The 22,250-nt window shown below is 44.2% G+C and overlaps 1 protein-coding gene across 1 annotated transcript in view; it reads right to left on the bottom strand.

Annotated features, from left to right (window-relative positions):
* LOC132207190 (histone H3-like) overlaps positions 1-22,250 on the bottom strand; it is a 913,943-nt gene that overhangs the window by 254,546 nt on the left and 637,147 nt on the right. The gene's annotated exons all lie outside the window — the stretch shown is intronic.

Here is a 22,250-nt window from a genome sequence, read left to right as displayed (position 1 = left end):
AGGGGAAAATTAAAAGGAAAAAAGTGTGTTCTGAATTTCTACCCCGTACTGAGAGTGATGTCATTTGCAAACTCCTTTTATATGAAACTTGAAAGGGAAAGTTTACAGACTTTATCTCAAATCAATTACTACATTAAGATATGACAGTGTCACTTAATTCATCATGACCTACATAGTTTGTAGGTAAAAGGAGAACTGTTTAACCAGTTAAACAGTGAGAACGATAAAAGTCCAACATTCATGAGCTTTTTGTTTCAGAGTTCCAGCACCTGCAGTTCTTTATTTTGTTTAAGTATTTTGTTTTCCCTCTGGCTCCGTTTTGTATTGCATAACATTCTAACTGGAGTTTACGGTTGCTCACTTAAATAAGAAGGTCACCAAGAATCTGGCAAGAGGAACGTTGCAAAGCAATGGTAAGCTCAGAAATTGCGGATATAAAGCCCAAGATGCTGAAATCAGTTGTCCACCCAGCTGAGCTAACCGATCCTCCCAATACAGCAGGTCTAAGAGTCAATCACGACTCAAGTACCCAGGATACCTGGCAGTGGGAACCAAAGATCAAAGGTTCAAACTACTGATGAGGATTTATTAAACAAACCTAACATGCTTTTAAATCTTTAGTCAGTTATAAGGTTTTAATTGATTAATCTATATGTGTAAATCCCCGAATTCCCGTCAAGTCACTGCCCTGAGAGAACAAAAGGTTTTACAAGAAGTGACATTTTTTGTCGGACAATGCATGTTAGTTGTGAGACCTTGTTCAGAATCTGTTTATGTTTTGGTTTGGAGTCAGGCTGATTTTATTTCTTCAGCAGCTATTTATAAAACGCCACCATTGACTGGCTGTCCATAAATTATGTGCTTTTTGAACAAAATTGAATGTACCTGCAAATGCGAATTTTTTCCATACATGCATTCCATTACGTGTGTGTGAGGTAGAGAGAGAGAGGTGGATTATAATCTAATATCGTATATTTACTTATACACCGCCCCCCGCCACCCCCAAAACCCCATCCAATAGCGGCACCTCCTCATAATGTGGACAGAAAACAGTGCACAGGCGCCGTACTGAGTCTGACAGGAGCATGAGCGAGATAGGCAATGGCGAGGGTGATATGGTTCCCTACCGTCTTTGGCAGTGTTCACAATTCAGCATGACGAAGAGAGTGATGGACACGGTGGTGACGGAAAAGTTTCATAAAAACGTTGGCTAAGACGTAAATCCGAATACGACCTTCGAGTGAAACCGTTTTTCTTCCACTCCCAGAATTTAGGGTTTATGGCCGCCATCTCGATTTGAAATGAGAGGCCGCAGGGCGCAGACGCGCCGGCATCTTTTTAGGGGGCAATCTTGCTCATGCCTAAGAGGAGTTTGTGACCAATTGCTCAGAATCGGCTAATGCGTGATTTTTCATTTGGACAACTTCTGAATGAGCTCATGCGTGGCAGATAAAATGTAATGTAGGAATTCTAAAACAAGAAAATAACTCATGAATGTGGGATTTTTTTGTATTCTCGCTGTGTAACTGGTTATAAACAGTTCTTATTTCAGCTCAAAGCTACATCATATGTAGGCCGTGACAATAAAATGTGAGGCTGGATGAACACAGCAGGCCCAGCAGCATCTCAGGTTGTGCTCCTGAGATGCTGCTGTGCCTGCTGTGTACATCCAGCCTCACATTTTATTATCTTGGATTCTCCAGCATCTGCAGTTCCCATTATCACATGTAGGCCGTGATGAATTAAGTGGGTGCCAGATCTCAGTGTGGTAATTGATTTGAGATACACATCTGTAAACATTCCCTTTCAAGTTTCATATAAGAGAAGTTTGCAAATGACATCACTCTCACTACAAAGTGAAAATTCAGAACACAGCAGGCCGAGCGGGAAAGGTTGACGTTTCGGGTCGGAACCCTTCTTCAGAATGGGAGTGGGGAAGGGGATTCTGGAATAAATAGGGACACGGGGAGGGGGGGATAGAAGATGGATAAAGGAGAAGATAGGTTGAGAGGAGACAGACAGGTCAAAGAGGCGGGGTTAGAGCCAGTGAAGGTGAATGTAGGTGGGGAGTTAGGGGAGGATAGGTCAGCCCAGGGTGGACGGACAGGTTGGGGGATGGCATGAAGTTAGTGGGTATGGGTTGTGTTGGGGCTTGAGATGGGAGGAATGGATAGGGAGGCGCGACGACATGTCCATCCTGGGCCTCCTGCATTGCCACAAAATCGCCACCCGAAAGATGCAGGAACAGCGTCTCATATTTTGCTTGGGAACTCTGCAGCCCAAGGTTATCAACATGGACTTCACAAGCTTCAAAATCTCCCCTTCCCGACCACGTGCCAAAACCAGCCCAGCTAGTCCTCGCCTCCCTAACCATTCCTCTCCCCCTCTCCGTCCCCTACCCCCTAACGCCATCCCACCCCCTGACCTATCCGTCCTTCCTGGACTGGCCTATCCCCCCACCCCCCAACTCCCCACCTACATTCACCTTCACTGGCTCTAATCTCGCCTCTTTGACCATCATAAATGCTGTGTGGCCTGCTGTGTTCATCCAGCTCCACACTTTGTTATCATGGATTCTCCAGCATCTGCAGTTCCCATTATCTTTGAACTTTCTGTCTCCTCTCAACCTATCTTCACCTTCATCCATCTTCTATCCACCTCCCCCATGTCTCCCTATTTATTTCAGAATCCCCTTCCCTTCCCCCATTTCTGAAGAAGGGTCCTGACCCGAAATGCCAAGCTTGCCTGCTCCTCTGATGCTGCTTGGCCTGCTGTGTTCATCCAGCTTCCCACCGTGTTATCTCAGATTCTCCAGCATCGGCAGTTCCTACTGTCTGTGGAAATTCAGAACACACAGTTTGTGTTTTGATTTATTTGCCCCCCACTGCTATCCCAAAATTGTAAATGCTGGCCACACACACGTAGGAGGGCCAGCCTGTAGTGCAGGAATCTCCTGTGGCTTTCCCATCTCAAACAGAGATAGCCAGAACTGCCAATGCTGAAGTCAGATATAACACAGTGTGGAGTTGGAGGAACTCAGCAGGCCAAGCCTGGTTCCTGTAAATTCATTGTTACCAGTATCTGCCATTCGAACCTATTGATCCAACATGATTGGTGACCAAACATGTTTTCTGTGGATGGAATCATCAATAACACTGAATTTTTTTCCCAATCTCCCAGATCAGACATAAAGAGCACATCACTCTATGAAAGGCCATTCCTGCACCTTAATATGCAGACCCAGAAATTAGCACTGCCTCTGCTGCTCTTAAAACACTGTTCTAAGATAACTTAGTACTTATCTTTTGTATTCAGATAAAATCAAGACAGATCTCCGTTAAACAAAAGAAACCTCACCCTACTACTATTATAAATATGCAAATAAAACAGATTAAACAAACATTTAGCTGATCAGACTGTGAAATGCAGACACTATCACCTCTTAGTAGTTCCCATATTGAGGCCTGTCCAGGGTCAGCTGTGAAATTTCACTTTGTTTTGTATTTTTTTTTTCTTCAACTTTAGAGCTATTCTCTGACCTCTCACGTGTTCTCTCCCAAAACTATGACCCCTGCCTGACACAATCCTGAGTCACCTGTAGTGTGTTTGCAAAATGTCAAATGGCAGAGAGAAACAAAGGCAGCAGGAGATGATCATGAAGGAGCTAACTATGTTACTCGTGACTGATTCCCCTCCCCCCAAAGCCCAGCAGAAAGAATTCCCTTGCGGTAAGTTTGTGTCTTGTCTTTCCAGGAATATACAAAATACAAGTGGTTGGATATCGAGTACAACCCCGGTAAGGGCTCATGGCAGAAGGTATACTTGTGAACTGCGACCCTGTATCCCTCGCCCAGGGTTCAAGCACTACAGTACTGGAAAAGTCACTGTCAAACTGTTACCCAACAGCACCCCTTGCCTTGCAGATAAAAGAATCTCTCACTCTGAATACTGCCAACCAACCGCTGTCAAAAAAAAGGACAAATTATGAAAGTGGGGAGTTTCTGTTAAATAGATACAAGAGAACAGTTAGACCACAGCTGGAATACTGTGAATATTTTCCAGTTTTCAGCCCCAATCTAAGATATGTTGGCATTGGAGGAATTCCAGAGAAGGTTTATCAGGCTGCTCCGAGGTATTGGAGGGATTGTCTTGTGAGGTGAGTTTGAGTAGGTTGGGTCTGCATCATTTCCAATTTTGTGTCCAATTTTGGGCAACAAACGTCAGGAAGGACATACTAGCCCTGGAGCGTGTCCAGCGGATAGTCACATGGATGATCCCTGGAATGGTAGGTTTAGCATATGATGAACGGCTAAGGATCCTGGGATTGTACTCATTAGAATTTAGAAGGTTGAGGGGAGATCTAATAGAAACTTACAAGATAATGTATGGTTTAGAAGGGGTGGACGCTAGGAAGTTGTTTCCATTAGGTGGGGAGACTAGGACCCATGGACACAGCCTTAAAACTAAAGGGGGTAAATTTAAAACTGAAATGAGATGACATTTCTTCAGCCACAGACTGGTGAGCTTGTGGAATTCATTGCCGCAGAGTGCAGTGGAGGCCGGGACATTGAATGCCTTCAAGGCTGAGATCAACAAATTCTTAATCTCAAAAGGAATCAAGGGCTACGGGGAGAGTGCAGGGAAGTGGTGTTGAAATGCCCATCAGCCATGACTTAAATGGCGGAGTGGACTTGATGGGCCGAATGGCCTTACTTCCACTCCTATGTCTTATGGTCTTATTTAGTTTCAAAGAATGAGAGGTGACCTCATTGAATCAAACAAGTTTCTTAGAGGGACTCGACAGGCTCAATGTGGAGAAATTGTTTCCTGTAATGTGAGAGTCTAGTACAGGAGGGCATTGTCTCAGAATAAGGCATCATCTATTTAAGACAGAGATCAGGAGGAATTTCTTCTCTGACGGTGGTGAATCTGTGGAAGTCTTCACTTTGAGGGTTGTTGAGGCTGGGTTATTAAATATAATCAAAGCTGAGATAGATTTCTAATCAGTAAGGGAAATCAAGGTTTGTGGGGTAAAAAGGTAGGATGGTGGAGTTGAGAATGATCAGATCAACCCTGATCTCATAGCAGAGTGGATTTGATGGGCTAAATGGCCTACTTCTGCTCCTACATCTTATGGTCTTTGAAAGGGTTTGCACAAACTTGCATAATCCAAGAATCTTGATGTCAGTGGTGAATGTTCCAGAAGCTAATCTTCACAAACCTCTTAGAAAGGTTGCCCTGTGTACCTTTCCAATTCTGCTTTTTCTTGGCCTCACGTCTGTCGAATCTGTGCAAGTGTACTGCACTATTTGTTTTTGTTGCCTGCCTGTCGAACATATTTGCCGTGCACACTCACTGACTGGGCTGTCTGAGCTCTGACAATATTGCTCCCTCTTGGATTACATTCACAAACTCGTGTGTCGCAATGAAAATTTGTAAAATATGTTGGCCTTGCGTGTGCACACGAGAAACTGTGTGTTTGTGAGACTGTAAGTGTGTGAAAGGGTGTGAGTGAATGTTTGATTGAATGTTTCTATGAGTCAGTATCTGATGGTACATGGGCACATGACTGAGCGTGAGTGCGAGAGTCAGTGTGTGTGAGTGAATGGATGACCTAGTGAATAAGTGTCTGTCTGAGTGAGGATGTGAGTGTGCGTGAGTGAGTTGGTGACTTAGTCAATAAGTGTCTGTCTGAGTGTGTGTGTGCATGTGTGTTCATGTTTGTTGGGTACCTGAGTGAATGCCTGTGAGTGTATGTCTGAGTGAGTGAGTGTGCCTGTGGGCAGGTGCCTGTGTGGGAGTCTCAGTGAGTGTGCCTGTGGCTGAGTGCGTGTGTTTCGAGGAGGCGGAGTGTGTGTTTGTGTGTCTGTGCATGGGTGCCTATGCATTCTCCCTGAGGTCAGTTTAGTCCAAGTTTCCCATAAATGCCGTTTGCCCTCTCTGTGAGTTGCTGAGTGATCCTGACCACATTCTCAGGCAGTCCTACATCCACAACCCACTGTGGTCTCACAAGTAAAACCAAGACAGCATTGAAACGAATGTTGCATTAAAACAAAAGAAAAACCACATTGAAATCCATATGATTTACACAGCTCCACATTCGCCTTGAACTGGTAAAGACTGAGCCTCTGCCCAGAGTGAGCTCAGCTTTTGCCTAGGCCAGCTGAGAGAGCCAGAAACTCCCCTTTAATCAAACAAAACACTGAATGTGGATTCTAGGAAATCTGAAAGAAGCAATAACAGAAAATGCTGGAGAAACTCAGCAGATCCGGCGGCGTCTGTAGCAAAACAGTGTTAGTGTTTCGTGTCCAGTTACCGTTCTTCTATCTGTCCATCGGTACCTTTCAAGTGAACACTTTGGGAATAAATCCATCTCTGAACAGTCTCGAACGGGCCACCCATTCAACAGGGGCCAGTCTAAATCCCCTTGGACTCAGCTTCCCGTGAGTAAAATGCTTCATCGTCTATTAAACATTTAACTGTGTGGGTATTGTGAATTCTGAGCATCCTGAAGCATTTTACAATTCACCTTATTTTTATTGAAGGGTCGTCATATGGGAAAAACTGCAGCCAATTTGTGCACAGCAAGCTCCCACAGGAAGGAACGTGACAATGCTCCAGATTGTATGTCTATGTTTTGTAGTGACTTTTGAGGGAAGGTACTGACTGCAGTACCCTGTGAGAATTCCCCACTGCACCCATTCTTCTCCAAATAATGGCACTGGGATCAATTATTACCACACATAAGGGCAGACAGACCTCATTGTAGTAATTGCAAGTGGTGCAAATTCAGGTGGATACTCAAAAGCCGAACCTGTACAATGAAAATTTGTTTTATTCTCAAACACCAGTGAGATATCAGTACCTAAACCATGCTTTGAAAAGCTATGTTTAATTGCAGAGACCTGACAAGAGCCTATCAAACATTTGGCACTGACTTCCTGTCCTTGACCAGTCTCTCCTGCCTCGTGATTATCTGATCTGCTGCAACCTTTCATCTTTCTAACTTCAAGCAAGCTCCAAATAGTTTGACTGGCTGTATCAATCCTCCTGTCAGTGATTTATTGCTGAAGACTGGCTAAACATTTTTGCACATGTAATTCGTAATCATGTCTACAGCTCAGTAACATTTCCTCTTTATCTCATGCTTACCATCCAACAGTACAACACTCCCTCAACACTGGCCATCCAACAGTGTGGCAATGCTGAGAATAATTTTTAAAAACTTTTATTTCCTGATGAGCAGCAGTGTTTGCTGCTCATCCTGAAGTGACTTTTCTGAGGGCAGTTAAGCGTCATCTACATGTGTGTGGAAATGGAGTTACGTGGAGCAATAACCTATGTAACCTGTGTCACCGAGGGTCTGAGCAAGTAAACAGGCTGTGTTATTCCTAGTCTTGATTACAGGGCTCGGAGATCACTGGCGTGCAGAAAAAAGTGATGGAGGAGGCTTGGTACCAAGGAGGCTTGATAGATGAGGACAGCTGATTGCTGAGTGTGTAGGGGACATGAAGGAACAAGATGAGGTTCCTTAGTTACTGCTGAGTGATTCTCAGTCACCATCACTGACAGGCCAGTTCAATTCACAATTCTGAAATTACCTTCAATTCCAACAGATGTGCTGCTTCTTTCAAAGTGATGTCTCCAAAAACAGCCCCTTCCTCACCGGAGCCAGTGTTATTTAAAAGCAGTGATTTCATCAGCCAGTTCATCAGAAAATTACACCTCCACAATTTCTGTGGACGCTCATTTGACAGCAGTATTCGAGTTATCAATTATATTGACATGGAAGTAATGACCATGCACACAGCTACATTAGAACATCACATATAAGATGAGAGCTCCAATAGTGCAGCATTGCCTCAGTACAAAACCGCTGACAGTGCAGTGTTCCCTCAGTGCCAACTCTCTGACAGTCTGATACTCATTTCTGATGCTAGAGAATCTGAGCCTGAGCTTCGTAGTCAACAAAGGTCTCAGTTTTATCCCTCTGTGTTCCCAGCTTAATGGATTTCAGGCAATATGTGATGAAGAACTCTTCTTCCATTGTCTTCTCCTCCGTGCCTGCTTCTTTGAACAAGAGCCCTCCCCATATCCCATAGACCTTCTCCCTCCACCTGGATCCCTCCCTCTGGCCTTTTGCCTGCACTCGATATGTTCTTTGAGAACTGTTGACATGACATTGGACAGCTCAGTTTCTCTGCCCACCACACCCAATGCAACCCATCTTCCTCTCAACTGACCTTGGCACTTAGATCCAACCCTGATTGTTATTAAGTCTGCCGATAAGGGTGGTATTGTTGTACTCTGGTGTACTAACTTCCACATTACAGAGGATGAGCGCCAGCTCACAGATACCTCCTCCTATTTCCCTCTGGAACGTGAACCCACCATAGAACATCAGGCCATTGTATCAACTGTTGTCATTAACCTCATTTCATCTGGTGATCCTGCCACCCCCACCACATCCCCCCCACCTCCTGCTGTCTCCAAGCCGATCAACCTCATCCATACTCAGCTTGCTTCTACCTCCTTCTGAAAATCCACAAACAGGAGTGCCTGTGTAGACCCATTGTGAGAGCCTGCTCATGGCCACAGAACTCATCTCTTCCCACCTTGACTCGGCCTTTTCTCCCCTGGTCCAGTCCCTGCCCATGAACATCCATGAATCCTCTGACCCTTTGTGAGTTTTTTTCAGAAATTTCAAGTGTGCAGGCTCCAGCAGCCTTATCTTTACCATGGATGTGCAATCCCTTTGCAGATCCATCCCCCATCAGGATGATCTTGGGGCTCTGTTTCTGCTGGAGCCCAGGCCTGAAGCATCATCAACCAACAACACATTCTTCCACATGCCCAAGCTTGTCCTCACCATCAACAACATCTCTTTTAATTCAGAGTGGTTCCCAAGGGTACCCACATGGGACATAGTTATTCCTGTCTCTTCCTGGAGTAGGTGGACCATTCCTTGTTCTCGTCCTATTCTGGCTGCCTCCCACAACTCTTTCTCTGATGTTTCGGTGATATCATTGGTACTGCTGCTCTTTCTGGTCTGGAATTGGAAAAGCTAACAATTTTGCTTCCAATTTCCAGTAAATAACTGACAGGAGGTGGAGTTGTGGGAGGAGATGGAGTCAGAGAAAAGGGGAGGGGAGGAAGATTCCAGAATATCATGGGTATCTCTGAGGTGTTGCATCACATATGCTTTTATGTCTGAAAGGAAAAGAAAATGGTACTTGTTAGCCCAGCGCATGAGATGGAGGATGAAGTGGAACTGCGGAGTTGTGCTGCCCTGAGCCAGCTTAAAGCAATGTTGTTAGAGAGAGGTCGAGAGTGTGTGTATGACACCGCATGACACTGATGTGGAAAGAACAGCTCTGTGTGGAACATGGAACATCATGGAGATCGTTGTGATCCAGAAAGGATTCAAAACTTGAGTAATGCATCTTCAGTTAGGATCCAAGTTTGGTGAGCTTGAGCTGAGGCAGACACTGAGGAATGTGATATGGCTGTGGAAACAAGTTTTAGCAAATACCTGCTCAAACACCAGGAGCGACAGTGAAGTTAATGCCGGTGAACAAGAAAGGAAAGGTTGGAATGGAAATCCCATTGGAGAGAGGAGCAGAACTTCTCAAGGTGAGCATGCCCAGATGAGCTGTGGCAGTGAGTTAAATACTAACTCAGTGTTAAACTGGGTCACCTTGAGTGTAAAATGTAAGTTATTGGTGACATACTGCTGCCTGTGATCGAGATGGTGTCAGCCTTGTATTAAATCAGGTACTGGAGAGGGTGCAAGCAGGATTTACAAAGGATGATCCCAGAACCGAGAGGTTATAACAGTCAGAAGAGACTGAACAGTCTGAGGCTGGTTTCTCATGAAAAGAGAAAGCTGTGGGTGACCTGATCGAGGTGTTTCAATTTCTGGAAGGTGACTTGATCTGGGAGATGTACAGAAGATGTTTCCACTTGTGGGGCTGGGAAACCAGAACCTGAGGCCAAGGATAGAAGACAGTCGTAAATAAATCCAACAGGGAATTCAGAGAAATGTTCCCCCCTTCCCCTCCAGAAAATTGGGGGTGAATGTGGGACTGGCTTCCACAAGGAGTGGGGGGAGAATGTGGGACTCTTGCCCAAAGGCAGTGGTTGGGAGGGAATGTGGGATTCACTCCCACAGGGAGTGGGGAGAGGGGAGAATGTCAGACTAAGTACCACAAATTTGATCAGTGGCCAGGGACAGAAGGTTGTGACTGCAATTGAGACAGATAGAGGCATCCTGCAGTCAGGAACAGAGGAGCCTCAGCTCTTGACTTTGTCCAACAGGTATGAGGCACTTACTCCCAGTGTGGATGAGGAACAGGGCTGTAGGGAGGATGAGCCAGCTGACCACAGCACCGTGACACAGGGGGCCATTTAAGAGTTGGTAGTTGTAAGGGATTCGATAATGACAGGAATAGACAGCATCCTTAGTACGCAGGATAAGGAGTACCACATGGTCTGTTGCCTGTCCGGTGCCAGGGTGAGGGACATCGCTGACCAGCTTGAAAGGACAGAGGGAGGGGGAGAATTCAGCTGTTGTGGTCCACTTTGGGATAAACAACATAGGCAAGACGAGGTAATAGTACGTGTTGAGGGATTATGAGGAACTGGAAAGTAAATTAAAGAACAGGCACTCAAGGATTACTGCCGGATTCCTGTACCAGTTGGCTAGGGACGTGAGAATAAGGGAAGTAAACACATGGCTAAAAGAGTGGTGTGCTAAAGAGGGTTTCCTTTTCATGGGGCACTGGCATCCGTATTGCAATAGGAGGGATCTGTACCACTGGGATGGTCTGCAGCTGAGCTGAGCTGGGACCAATGTTCCTGTGACAAGGGTAAATAGGATGGTCAGCAGGACTTTAAACCTGGGGTGGGGGGGGGCGGTCGGTGACGAGGAGGAGAAGTGAAGGATATCACACCCAAAAATGCAATGGCCTGATGCAAAATATAACAGTCCTTTTCAGGATGACAGCCAGTGACTGTAAGGGTCAGTGTTGGGACCACAACTTTTCACTTGATACTTTAATGATCGAAATGAAGGAACTGAGGGCATTCTGGCTGTTGTGGAAGGGGTGAGGCTGCAGAAGGATTGAGACAAGTTAGGAGAGTGGGCAAAGAAATGGCAGATGGAATAGAACATGAGAAAGTATGAGGGAATGCACTTTATTAGGAAGAGTAGACTGTTTGCCAAATGGGGAAGACATTGAGAAATTTGAAGTGCAAAGCAACTTGGGAGTGCCAGTCCAGGATTTTCTTCAGATAAACTTGCAGGTTGAGTCTGTAGTGAGGAAGTCAAATATGATGTTGGCATTTGTTTTGAGAGGACTAGAATATAAAAGCAGGGATGTACTTCCGACGCTTTACAAAGCTCTGGTCAGACCACATTTAGAGTACTGTGAGAAATTTTGGACCCCATATCTCAGGAAGGATGTAATGGCCCTGGAAAAGGTTCAGAGGAGGTTCACAAGAATGGTTCAAGGAATGAAAAGCTTAACATATGACGGATGTGTGAGGACTCTGGGTCTATACTCAGTGGAATTTAGAAGGACTAAGGAGGATTTAATTAAAATTTACAGAATAGTGAATGGCCTGGACAGGCTGGATGTTGGGAAGATGTTTCTATTGGCCAGAGAAACCAGGATCAGGGAGCACAGCCTGAGAGTAAAGGGAAGACCTTTTAGAATGGAGATGAGGAGAACCTTCTTCAGCCAGAGAGTGCTGAATCTATGGCATTCATTGCCATAAAAGACTGTGAAGTCCAGGTCATTGATTATATTCAAGACAAAGATAGATAGGTTCTTTATTATCAAGGTGATCAAGGATTATAGGGAAAAAGCAGGAGAATGGCATTGAGAAACTTATTAGCAATGATTGAATGACAGAGCAGACTCGATGGGCCGAAAGGCCTAACTTCTGCTTCTATGTCTTATGGTCTTCTAAACCATTTTGGACTTTGATTTGATTTACTATTGTCACATGGAGCAAGATACAGTGAGAGGTTAAAATAGTATCAGAGATAATGGGAACTGCAGATGCTGGAGAATTCCAAGATAATAAAATGTGAGGCTGCTGCTTGAGATGCTGCTTGGCCTGCTGTGTTCATCCAGCCTCACATTTTATTACAGTGAGAGGTGTTGTTTTGTGAGCTATATAGGCAGATTGTGCCATACAAGAGCATTAGGGTAATAGAACAGAATGCAGAATATGCAGAGAAGGTGCATAACTTTAACTTCAACATTAACTTTTGAGAGGCCCATTGAAAAGTCTGATAGAAGCAAGGATGAAGGAATTCTTGAATCTGTTGGGACATGTATTCAAACTTTTCTATCTTCTACCTGATGGAAGAAGATGGAAGAGAATATAACTGGGGTGGGAGTGGTCTTCGAGTGTGTCAGTTGCTTTCTTGGTGCAGCAGGAAGTATAGATTGTTATGAACCAGACCAGACCCCCTCAAAATGCTTTAAGCAGGTAACCTAGACCCTAAACTTTTCTTGTTTTAAAGCCAGATGTAAATGCTGTTTTCCAGGTGCAATTCAATTGGTCAAACTACTCGATGTCAAGCAAAACACAACTTATTTAAACACTATGTTTAAAATACAACCACAGAAAGAGGAATTTGGAGTAGGTTAATTATATTGGAAAACTTAACAGAATAACAGCGATGAATTAACTGTCCCAATGTAGGAACGTCTCATAAACACACTCTTTGACAAATAGACAGATTCAGAAAAGTGTGTTTTGTCTCACATAGAATCTAGCAGCCGAGGGAGAGAGGCCCCAGCTTTTGGCTGTAATTGAGAGAGGGAATAATAGCTTCCGTTCCTTCAAACACACAACAACAACTGCTTAAATCTAAAGTTAAAACCTAACATCTGCAAGAAATCCTGGTCCATCAGAGATGGCCATCCAGGCTGGCTGTATTGTTCCAACCTTTTAAATAAAAACTAAGGCCCCACAAGCTGTTTACTCGAGTGACTCTGGTAGACTGGATGTAACCTCTGCTTTAAACCTTATTTTAAAACAAAAACCTCGACATAATCTCAAAACCTCAGCATCATCACAAGTTGAAGTCAATGGTTGGAAGATAACAAAGTGTGGAGCTGGATGAACACAGCAGGCCAAGCAGCATCTCAGAAGCACAAAAGCTGACGTTTCGGGCCTCGACCCTGCCAGACAGTCAATGGTTGGAAGGCTGGTTTGCATGATGGACTGGGCTGTGTTCATGGCACTTGGGAGTTTCTTGCAGCCTTGGGGAAAGTAGTTGCCATACCAAGCTGTGATGCATCTGGATAGAAAACTTCCTGAGGAGCATCTGTACACCCTCTCTGGCCAGTTACTAAGTTGCCTGTTGCCAACAATCACCATCAGTATTGCATCCAATTGTCTGAATATTCTCTCGCTCGAACTCCAATTTTCCAATCGCTTCAGACTAATTATGATCCTGGTCTCAATGTCTGCTTTCTTCACTGTCTTCACATGGTGCATTCCCAGCACCGATTATGGTATCTCACTGTCGGACCTGTGTCTAAATCTATGCCCTTTATCTCCCTCGTGAACTAATTCGATCATGCATACATAATACCATCCATTTATTCCTCACGCAGTGTTTAGCGCTGCTGCCTCACAATGCCAGGGACCCGGATTTGATTCCAGCCTTTGGTCATTTTTGGAGGCAAGTTTGCACATTTTCCCCATATCTGTGTGCTCCAGTTTCCTCCCACAGTCCAAAGATGGGCAGGGCTTGGCTGTGGTCAATTGATTAAAAGTGAAATTGCTTAATTGAAAAAGAGTGTAGCAGAGAAGTACTCGAAAGCATTTAATACAAAAATTGTAAAAGTTAACTAAATAAGTAAATCGTTGATAGTATCGAGGGCTATTGCAGGTTTCAGCGAGACATTGACAGAATGCAGAGCTGGGCTGAGAAATGGCAGATGGAGTTCAACCTGGATAAATGCGAAGTGATGCATTTTGGAAGGTCGAACTTAAATGCTGAATATAGGATTAAAGGCAGGATTCTCGGCAGTGTGCAGGAACAGCGGGATCTTGGTGTTCAAGTGCACAGCTCCCTCAAAGTTGCCACCCAGGTGGATAAGGTTGTTAAGAAAGCATATGGTGTTTTGGCTTTCATTAACAGGGGGATCGAGTTTAAGAGCCGCGAGGTTATGCTGCAGCTCGACAAAACCCTGGTGAGACCACACTTGGAATATTGTGCCCAGTTCTAGTTGCTCTATTATAGGAAAGATGTAAAGGCTTTGGAGAGGCTGCAAAGGAGGTTTACCAGGATGCTTTTGGACTGGAGGGCTTGTCTTACAAGGAGAGGTTGACTGAGTTCAGACTTTTCTCTCTGAAGAGAAGGAGGAAGAGAGGTGACTTGATCGAGGTGTACAAGGTAATGAGAGGCATTGATAGAATCAATAGCCAGAGATCTTTCCCCAGGGCAGGATAGACTGCCATGAGGGGTCATAGTTTTAAGGTGTTAGGAGGAAGATATAGAGGAGACATCAGAGGGAGGTTCTTCACCCAGAGAGTTGTGAGCGCATGGAATAGTTTGCCAGTGGTAGTTGTGGAAGCAGAGTCATTAGTGACATTTAAGTGACTGCTGGACATGCACATGGACAGCAGTGAATTGAGGGGAATGTAGGTTAGGTTATTTTATTTTTGGATTAGGATTATTCCACAGCACAACATGGTGGGCCAAAGGGCCTGTACTGTGCTGTACTTTTCTATGTTCTATGTTTCTACGTTCTAAGTAGTAATGGCTGGACAGGTGATGTGCTGTAGCTGTATGATGTGGGAGCTGGCTGATCCCATTGAGAATGGCAGTGACCACATCTGCAGCAAGTGTTAGTTGCTGGAAGAACTCCGGATCAGAGTAAATGATCTGGAATTTGAGCTTCAAACTCTGCGGCACATCCAGGAGGGGGAGAGTTACCTGGACACTTTGTTTCAGGAGGCAGTCACACCCAGTAGATTAAATAACTCAAATTCAGAAAGTGTTCAGGGACAAGGTGTGACTGTAAGTGAGGCAGGTAGGGGGATTCAGAGTTCAGGAGTACAGGAGCCTCAGCTCTTGACCTTGACCAAGAGGTAGGAGATTCTTGCTCCCTGTACAGATGAGGAAAAGGACAGTGGACAGGATGAGCCAGCTGACCACAGCACCGTGGTGCAGAAGGCCATTCAAGAGGGGGGAGCAAAAAGACAGGTAGTTGTTATAGGGGATTCTATTTTTAGGGGGACAGATAGTATCCTATGCAAGCCGGATCAGGAGTCCTGCATGGTGTGTCCCCTCCCCCGTGCCAGGGTGCGGGACATCTCTGATCGGCTTGAAAGGATATTGGTGCGGGAGGGGGAGGATCCAGTTGTTGTGGTCCATGTTGGGACTAACAACATAGGCAAAGCTAGGGTAGAGGATCTGTTCAGGGATTATGAAGCACTAGGAAAAACATTGAAGTACAGGTCCTCAAGGGGCATAATCTCCAGATTACTGCCCGAGCCACGTGCCAATTGGCATAGGGAAAAGAAAGTTAGGGAAGTAAACACGTGGCTAAGGGATTGGTGTGGGAAAGAGGGTTTCCATTTCATGGGGCATTGACATCAGTTTTGGAACCGGGGGGATGTGTACCGTTGGGACGATCTCCACCGGAACCGATCTGGAACCAGTGTTCTAGCGAAAAGGATAAATGGGGTGGTCAGTAGGACATTAAACTCGTGAGTCGGGGGCAAGGGAAAGTGAAAGAAACAGGGAATGTGGAGTTAAATGGAAAGATAAGCAACAGGATAGTATGTGTACAGGTGGATTTAAGCTCAAGGCAGACTAGGAATATAGCAAAAAGGAAGGATAGCTTAAGACATCTTGGGGTTTCCATCCTCTCTAATAATGATGAGAAAGTTGGCATTAAGGCACTTTATCTAAATGCTCGTAGTATTCGCAACAAAGTAGATGAATTAACAGCACAAATCCTCTTGAATGACTATGATGTGGTAGGCATCACAGAGAAGTGGTTGCAGGGAGCTCAGGACTGGCAGTTAAACATCCAAGGATTCACAACATATCAAAAAGACAGGGAAGTGGGCAGAGGGGGTGGGGTTGCCTTATTAGTTAAGAATGGAATTAAATCTATGGTGCTGAATGACATAGGGTCAGAAGATGTGGAGTCTGTGTGGGTGGAATTGAGGAACCACAAAGGCAAAAAAACTATCATGGATGTTATGTACAGACCTCCTAACAGTGATCAGGTCCAGGGGCACAAGATGCACCGAGAAATAGATAGGGCATGTCAGAAAGGCAAGGTCATGGTGATCATGGGGGACATCAATATGCAGGTGGATTGGGTGAATAATGTTGCCGGTAGATCCAAAGAAAAGGAATTCATGGAATGTTTGCAGGATGGCTTTTTGGAACAGTTTGTGATGGAGCCCACAAGGGAGCAGGCTATTCTGGATTTAGTGCTATGTAATGAGCCAGACTTTATAAAAGACCTTAAAGTAAGGGAACACTTAGGAGGCAGCGATCATAATATGGTAGAGTTCAGTCTGCAGTTTGAAAGAGAGAAGGCAAAATTGGTTGTAATGGTGTTACAGTTAAATAAAGGTAATTACAGGGGCATGAGAGAGGAATTGACGAAAATTGACTGGAAGCAGAGCCTAGCAGGGAAGACAGTAGAGCAACAATGGCAGGAGTTTCTGGGTGTAATTGAGGACACAGTACAGAGGTTCATCCCAAAGAAAAGAAAGATTATCCGGGGTGGGATTAGACAGCCATGGCTGACAAAGGAAGTCAGGAAATATATCAAAGATAAAGAGACAGCCTATAAAGTGTCCAAGAGCACTGGGTAATCAGAAGATTGGGAAGTCTACAAAAACAAACAGAGGATAACAAAGAGAGCAATAAGGAAGGAAAGGATCAAATATGAAGGTAGGCTAGCTAGTAATATTAGAAATGATAGTAAAAGCTTCTTTCAATACATAAGAAACAAACGAGAGGCAAACGTAGATATTGGGCCGCTCCAAATTTTTGCTGGAAGGCTAGTCATGGGAGATAAGGAAATAGCTGAAGAACTTAATAAGTACTTTGCATCGGTCATGACAGTGGAAGACATGAGTAGTATGCCAACAATTAAAGAGAGCCAGGGGGCAGAGTTAAGTATGGTAGGCATTACAAAAGACAAAGTGCTAGAAAAGCTAAAAAGTCTAAAAATTGATAAACCTCCTGGCCCCGATGGGCTACATCCTAGAGTTCTGAGGGAGGTAGCTGAGGAAATAACGGAGGCTTTAGTCGTGATCTTTCAAAAGTCACTGGAGTCAGGGAAAGTCCCAGATGATTGGAAAATTGCTGTTGTAACCCCCTTGTTTAAGAAAGGATCAAGGAAAAGATGGAAAATTATAGGCTGATTAGCCTAAACTCGGTAGTTGGTAAAATTCCAGAATCCATTGTCAAGGATGAGATTTCTAAATTCCTGGAAGTGCAGGATCAGATTAGAACAAGTCAGCATGGATTTAGTAAGGGGAGGTCGTGCCTGACAAACCTGTTAGAATTCTTTGAAGAGGTAACAAGTATGTTAGACCAGGGAAACCCAGTAGATGTTATCTATCTAGACTTCCAAAAGACCTTTGATATGGTGCCTCACGGGAGGCTGCTGAGCAAAGTGAGGGTCCATGGTGTTTGAGGTGAGCTACTGGCTTGGATTGAGGATTGGCTGCCTGACAGAAGGCAGAGAATTGGGGTAAAAGGCTCTTTTTCGGAATGGAAACTGGTGACGAATGGTGTCCCGCAGGTTTCAGTTTTGGGGCCGCAGCTGTTCACCTTATATATTAATGATCTGGATGAGGGGACTAGGGGCATTCTGGTGCAGTTTGCCGATGAAAAAGATAGGTGGACAGGCAGGTAGTACTGAGGAGGTGGGGAAGATGCAGAAAGATTTAGACAGTTTAGGAGAGTGGTCCAGGAAATGGCTGATGAAATTCAATGTGAGTAAATGTGAGGTTTTGCACTTTAGAAAAAAAGAATACAGGCATGGACTATTTTCTAAATGGCGAGAAAATTAGCAAAGCAGAAGTACAAAGGGATCTGGGAGTGTTGGTCCAGGATTCTCTAAAGGCTAACGTGCAGGTAGAGTCTGTAATTAAGAAAGCAAATGTAATGTTGTCATTTTTCTCAAGAGGGTTGGAATTTAAAAGCAGCAATGTGCTTCTGAGGCTTTATAAAGCTCTAGTTAGGCCCCAATTGGAATACTGTGTCCAATTTTGGGCCCCACACCTCAGGAAGGACATACTAGCCCTGGAGCATGTCCAGCTGAGATTCACATGGATGATCCCTGGAATGGCAGGTTTAACGTATGATGAACGGCTCAGGATCCTGGGATTGTACTCATCAGAGTTTAGAAGGTTGAGGGGAGATCTAATAGAAACTTACAAGATAATGTATGGTTTCGAAGGGGTGGACGGTAGGAAGTTGTTTCCGTAAGGCGGGGAGACTAGGACCTGAGGGCACAGCCTTAAAATTAGAGGGGGTAAATTTAAAACCGAAATGAGACGACATTTCTTCAGCCAGAGAGTGGTGGGCTTGTGGAATTCATTGCCACAGAGTGCAGTGGAGATTGGGACATTGGATGCCTTCAAGGCAGAGATCGACAAATTCTTGATCTCAGAAGGAATCAAGGGCTACAGGGAGAGTGCAGGGAAGTGGAGTTGAAATGCCCATCAGCCATGATTTATATGGCGGAGTGGACTTGATTGGCCGAATGGCCTTACTTCCAGTCCTATGTCTTCTGGTCTCATGGTCTTATGGGCAAGCTGCTCACTGTTGTATTGTTACTTCAAAGATTCTTCTATATATTAGGAACATGTGTGTGGTAATATCATGTAAACAGAATAATGGAATTGATTGACTTGTTGGCTGAAAGACTTGTTCTCTGAATTACTGCAGTGGCTATGAAAATGAAGTGTGTGAGGTTAGAGCCCAGCTGTCCCTTGTTGTTGGGAAGGTCTGAAGATAAGCACTGACTGAGTCAAGCTCATCAAAGCAAGTATGTCCAGTAAAGATATCTCACTAATATGTGTTTCTATAAATGACAGCTTTAACACATTTTTCATTTAACTCCTGGCCTGGAAATGCAGCGTTAGCACCTTCTTTATTTCTTGTAAACTTCAATTAAATTGGTACCTAACTGAAGAAATGATCCATATGAAAATAAATAGATAGATGGAAAGATAAAAGGAAAATCGTGTTCGTAATTCAAAGGCTGAGGAGACAGGGCTTTTCTCTGAAGATCCAAAACCTGTTGACTCACCACAACCACAAACTGTACCCTTTCCAATGACTGAGTAACAATTCCTGTTTCACCAGAACCAAAGGCAGCAAGTCAAACCAAACTCTTGTCAGATGGTGTGATCGCAGGAGGTGTAACACTTGCCCACTTAACTCGTTCCTCCTCATCATCCAAGGCTCCAGACACACCTTCTGGATGAAGCAGTGATCAACCTGCACTTCACTCAAACTGCATTTGCTGCTCACAATGTGGTCTCCTCCAAACTGGGGAGATGAAACACAGACTGAGCGACCACTTTTGTGGAACGCCTACGTTCTGCCCGTGAAAATGACCCTGTGCTTCCCCAAGCCAGCCCCTTAAACTCCACCATGATCCACACTGACCAACATTTCCATTTGCGTGTCTTGCTGCAGTGTACTAAGCGAAGCTCAGAGCAAGCTGGGAGTACAGCATCTCATCTCCCGCTTGGGGCCCCTGCAACCTTCTGGGCTCAATATCAAATTCAGCCATTTCCGAGCCTGATACATCTCCTTCCATGTCCTTTCCCCAGCCCCCACAGCACAGACCCTGTCATGACCTGGGCTGCTTTCAGCACGACATCTCATTTTCATCAAGTCATGGTCCGCATTATCAGCTTTTCCCCTTCCCTTTGTTCATTACTTATTATTTCTTTGTCTGTTGAACTTTCTTTCTCTCTCTTTCAGCTCTGTCTCTGTCTATCTGCTCACTCCTTTGCCTCCTGCCCATTATCTTCAGCATATATACCACCTTTCCCCAGCTGCTATCGGCTCTGAAGAAGGGTTGCTGTACTTGAAAGTGTTAACTTTGTTTCTCTCTCACTCTCCGTAGATGCTGCAAAACCTGCTGAGTTTCCCAACACTTCCTGTATTTGTAGCCTGTAATGTTAACTCTGTTTCTCTTACTGCCTGCACAGATACTGCCAAACCTGCTGAGCTTTTCCAGCACCTTTTGTATTCTTACCTTATCCTCAAACTACAAGCCCCGTTTCTCGACTCCCCGGTCATCAGGAGCAGCTTTCCTGCATCGAAACTTTCTAATCCAGTGTCTGGAAGTGGGAAGGACTTATGCAGTTAGTGGTGGAGCACTGTAGAGTGTTCCCGAACACAGAGACCGAGGGGTGCAGGTTCATCGCTCCATGAAAGTGGAATCTCAGGTAGATAGGGTGGTAAAGAAGGCATTTGGCATACTTTCCTTCATTGGTCAATGCTTTGAGTGTAGGAGTTGAAATATCATCTTGTGGCTATACAGGACATTGTTTAGGCCGTTTTTAAAATACTGCATTCAGTTCTGGTCTTCCTGCTATAGGAAGGATGTTGTTAAACTTGAAAGGGTTCAGAAAAGATTTACAAGGATGTAGCCAGCATGAGAGGTTGAGAGCAATAGGAGAGGCTGAATAGGCTGGCTGTTTATTCCATGAAGCATCAGAGGCTATCTCATAGAGGCATGAATAGGGTGAGTAGGTCTTTATTCCCAGAGTGGGGGAGTCCAAAACTATAGGACATAGTTTTGTAAATAATCTATTTTTGTACCTCAGATTTGTATCTAGTTACATTTGGAATAAGATGGCACAATGCATGGTAACATTGCACACATTTCATTGTACTCCTATACTTTGTACGTGAGTACATGTGACAATAAACGTACTTCTAATTCTAGTTCTAAGTTTGCCTTCAATGAGATATTACCTCTATTGGGATGACACTCTTGCAATGTTGCACAATGCCCTAACACGTGTAAAATAAAAACTATCCACACACAGTTCTGCCCATTGCACACTGCAGAGTGAGATGCATTTCCAAGAAGCGCTGATACCCACCCATCTGAAATACCAAGATAACAAAGTTATCTTGGGTCGAGGCCCGATTTGGCAGCTTTTGTGCTCCTGAGATGCTGCTTGCCCTGCTGTGTTCATCCAGCTACACACTTTGTCATCTTGGATTCTCCAGCATCTGCAGTTCGCATTATCATCTGAAATACCAATACAATTTCATTTGCATATTTTCTCTTTTTATCTTGATTGAAACAGGCAATTGCAACACTGTTTACTCACATCTCGTTAGAAACAAAAACACTCCTCTGGCTGTGGTGAAAGTTCTTCAAAGGACAAAAACAAAATCAAAAAAGGGAAATGTCAAAATAAAGAAGATTCTTGCAGAATTCGCATTGTGGTTCACAATGCTGTGTGGAGATAGAAGCATTCGGAAAGGCTGCTAGCTTCAGGACTGTTTCTTTTCTGGAAAGAATCCACACCTATCCTTTTGTGACAACAGGGTTTGAAGGGCAAGCATTGGCTGGATTCTCCCATTCCATCAAAACAGTGGTGTAAGTATTTCAGAAAATTATTTATTGTGTGTCTGAATTGGACACAAATTCACCGAGGGGCATTGTCAGTTGGTGTAGCATTTTAGTGCATGAAATGATTGGTATTTCAAAAGGGTTGCTATGTTCTGTTGTTGTCTAATGAGTTTTTGTTACAATGGTTAAGATTTAATGGTTTGTGATTTGAAATTTCTTTTAACTTTTAAATCTCACCAGGGGTAACTGCATTCTGAGCACTGTATTTGACAAAAATCCTAGCATTTAATAATGGTTTTTTTCCCCGTAATGAAGGTAAGTCAAGAACATTAAACCGATGCTCAGGGCTACATTGTCAATGAAATGATGCAATTTTGATGGATGTGCACTCAATTTTGAAAAATGATGTTGGAAATTTAAATAGAAAATGTCATATCTGTCTATCTACCTATCGTCACATACATCAGTTCTTCACTGAGGCTGCAACTTAAATGGCATTTACAAGATCTGAAAACATTGTTCATATTGTTTTTTTTCCTGGACCAGTAGTTCAATAAAATGTTTTGAAGCTGACATTTATAGAAACACAAATATGTCAGATACCTTTACTGGGCATACCTGCTTCAATGAGAC

This window comes from Stegostoma tigrinum, chromosome 44 (genome assembly GCF_030684315.1).
Source record: "Stegostoma tigrinum isolate sSteTig4 chromosome 44, sSteTig4.hap1, whole genome shotgun sequence".
NCBI classification, from domain to species: domain Eukaryota; kingdom Metazoa; phylum Chordata; class Chondrichthyes; order Orectolobiformes; family Stegostomatidae; genus Stegostoma; species Stegostoma tigrinum.
This window is presented reverse-complemented; position numbering and strand designations above follow the sequence as displayed.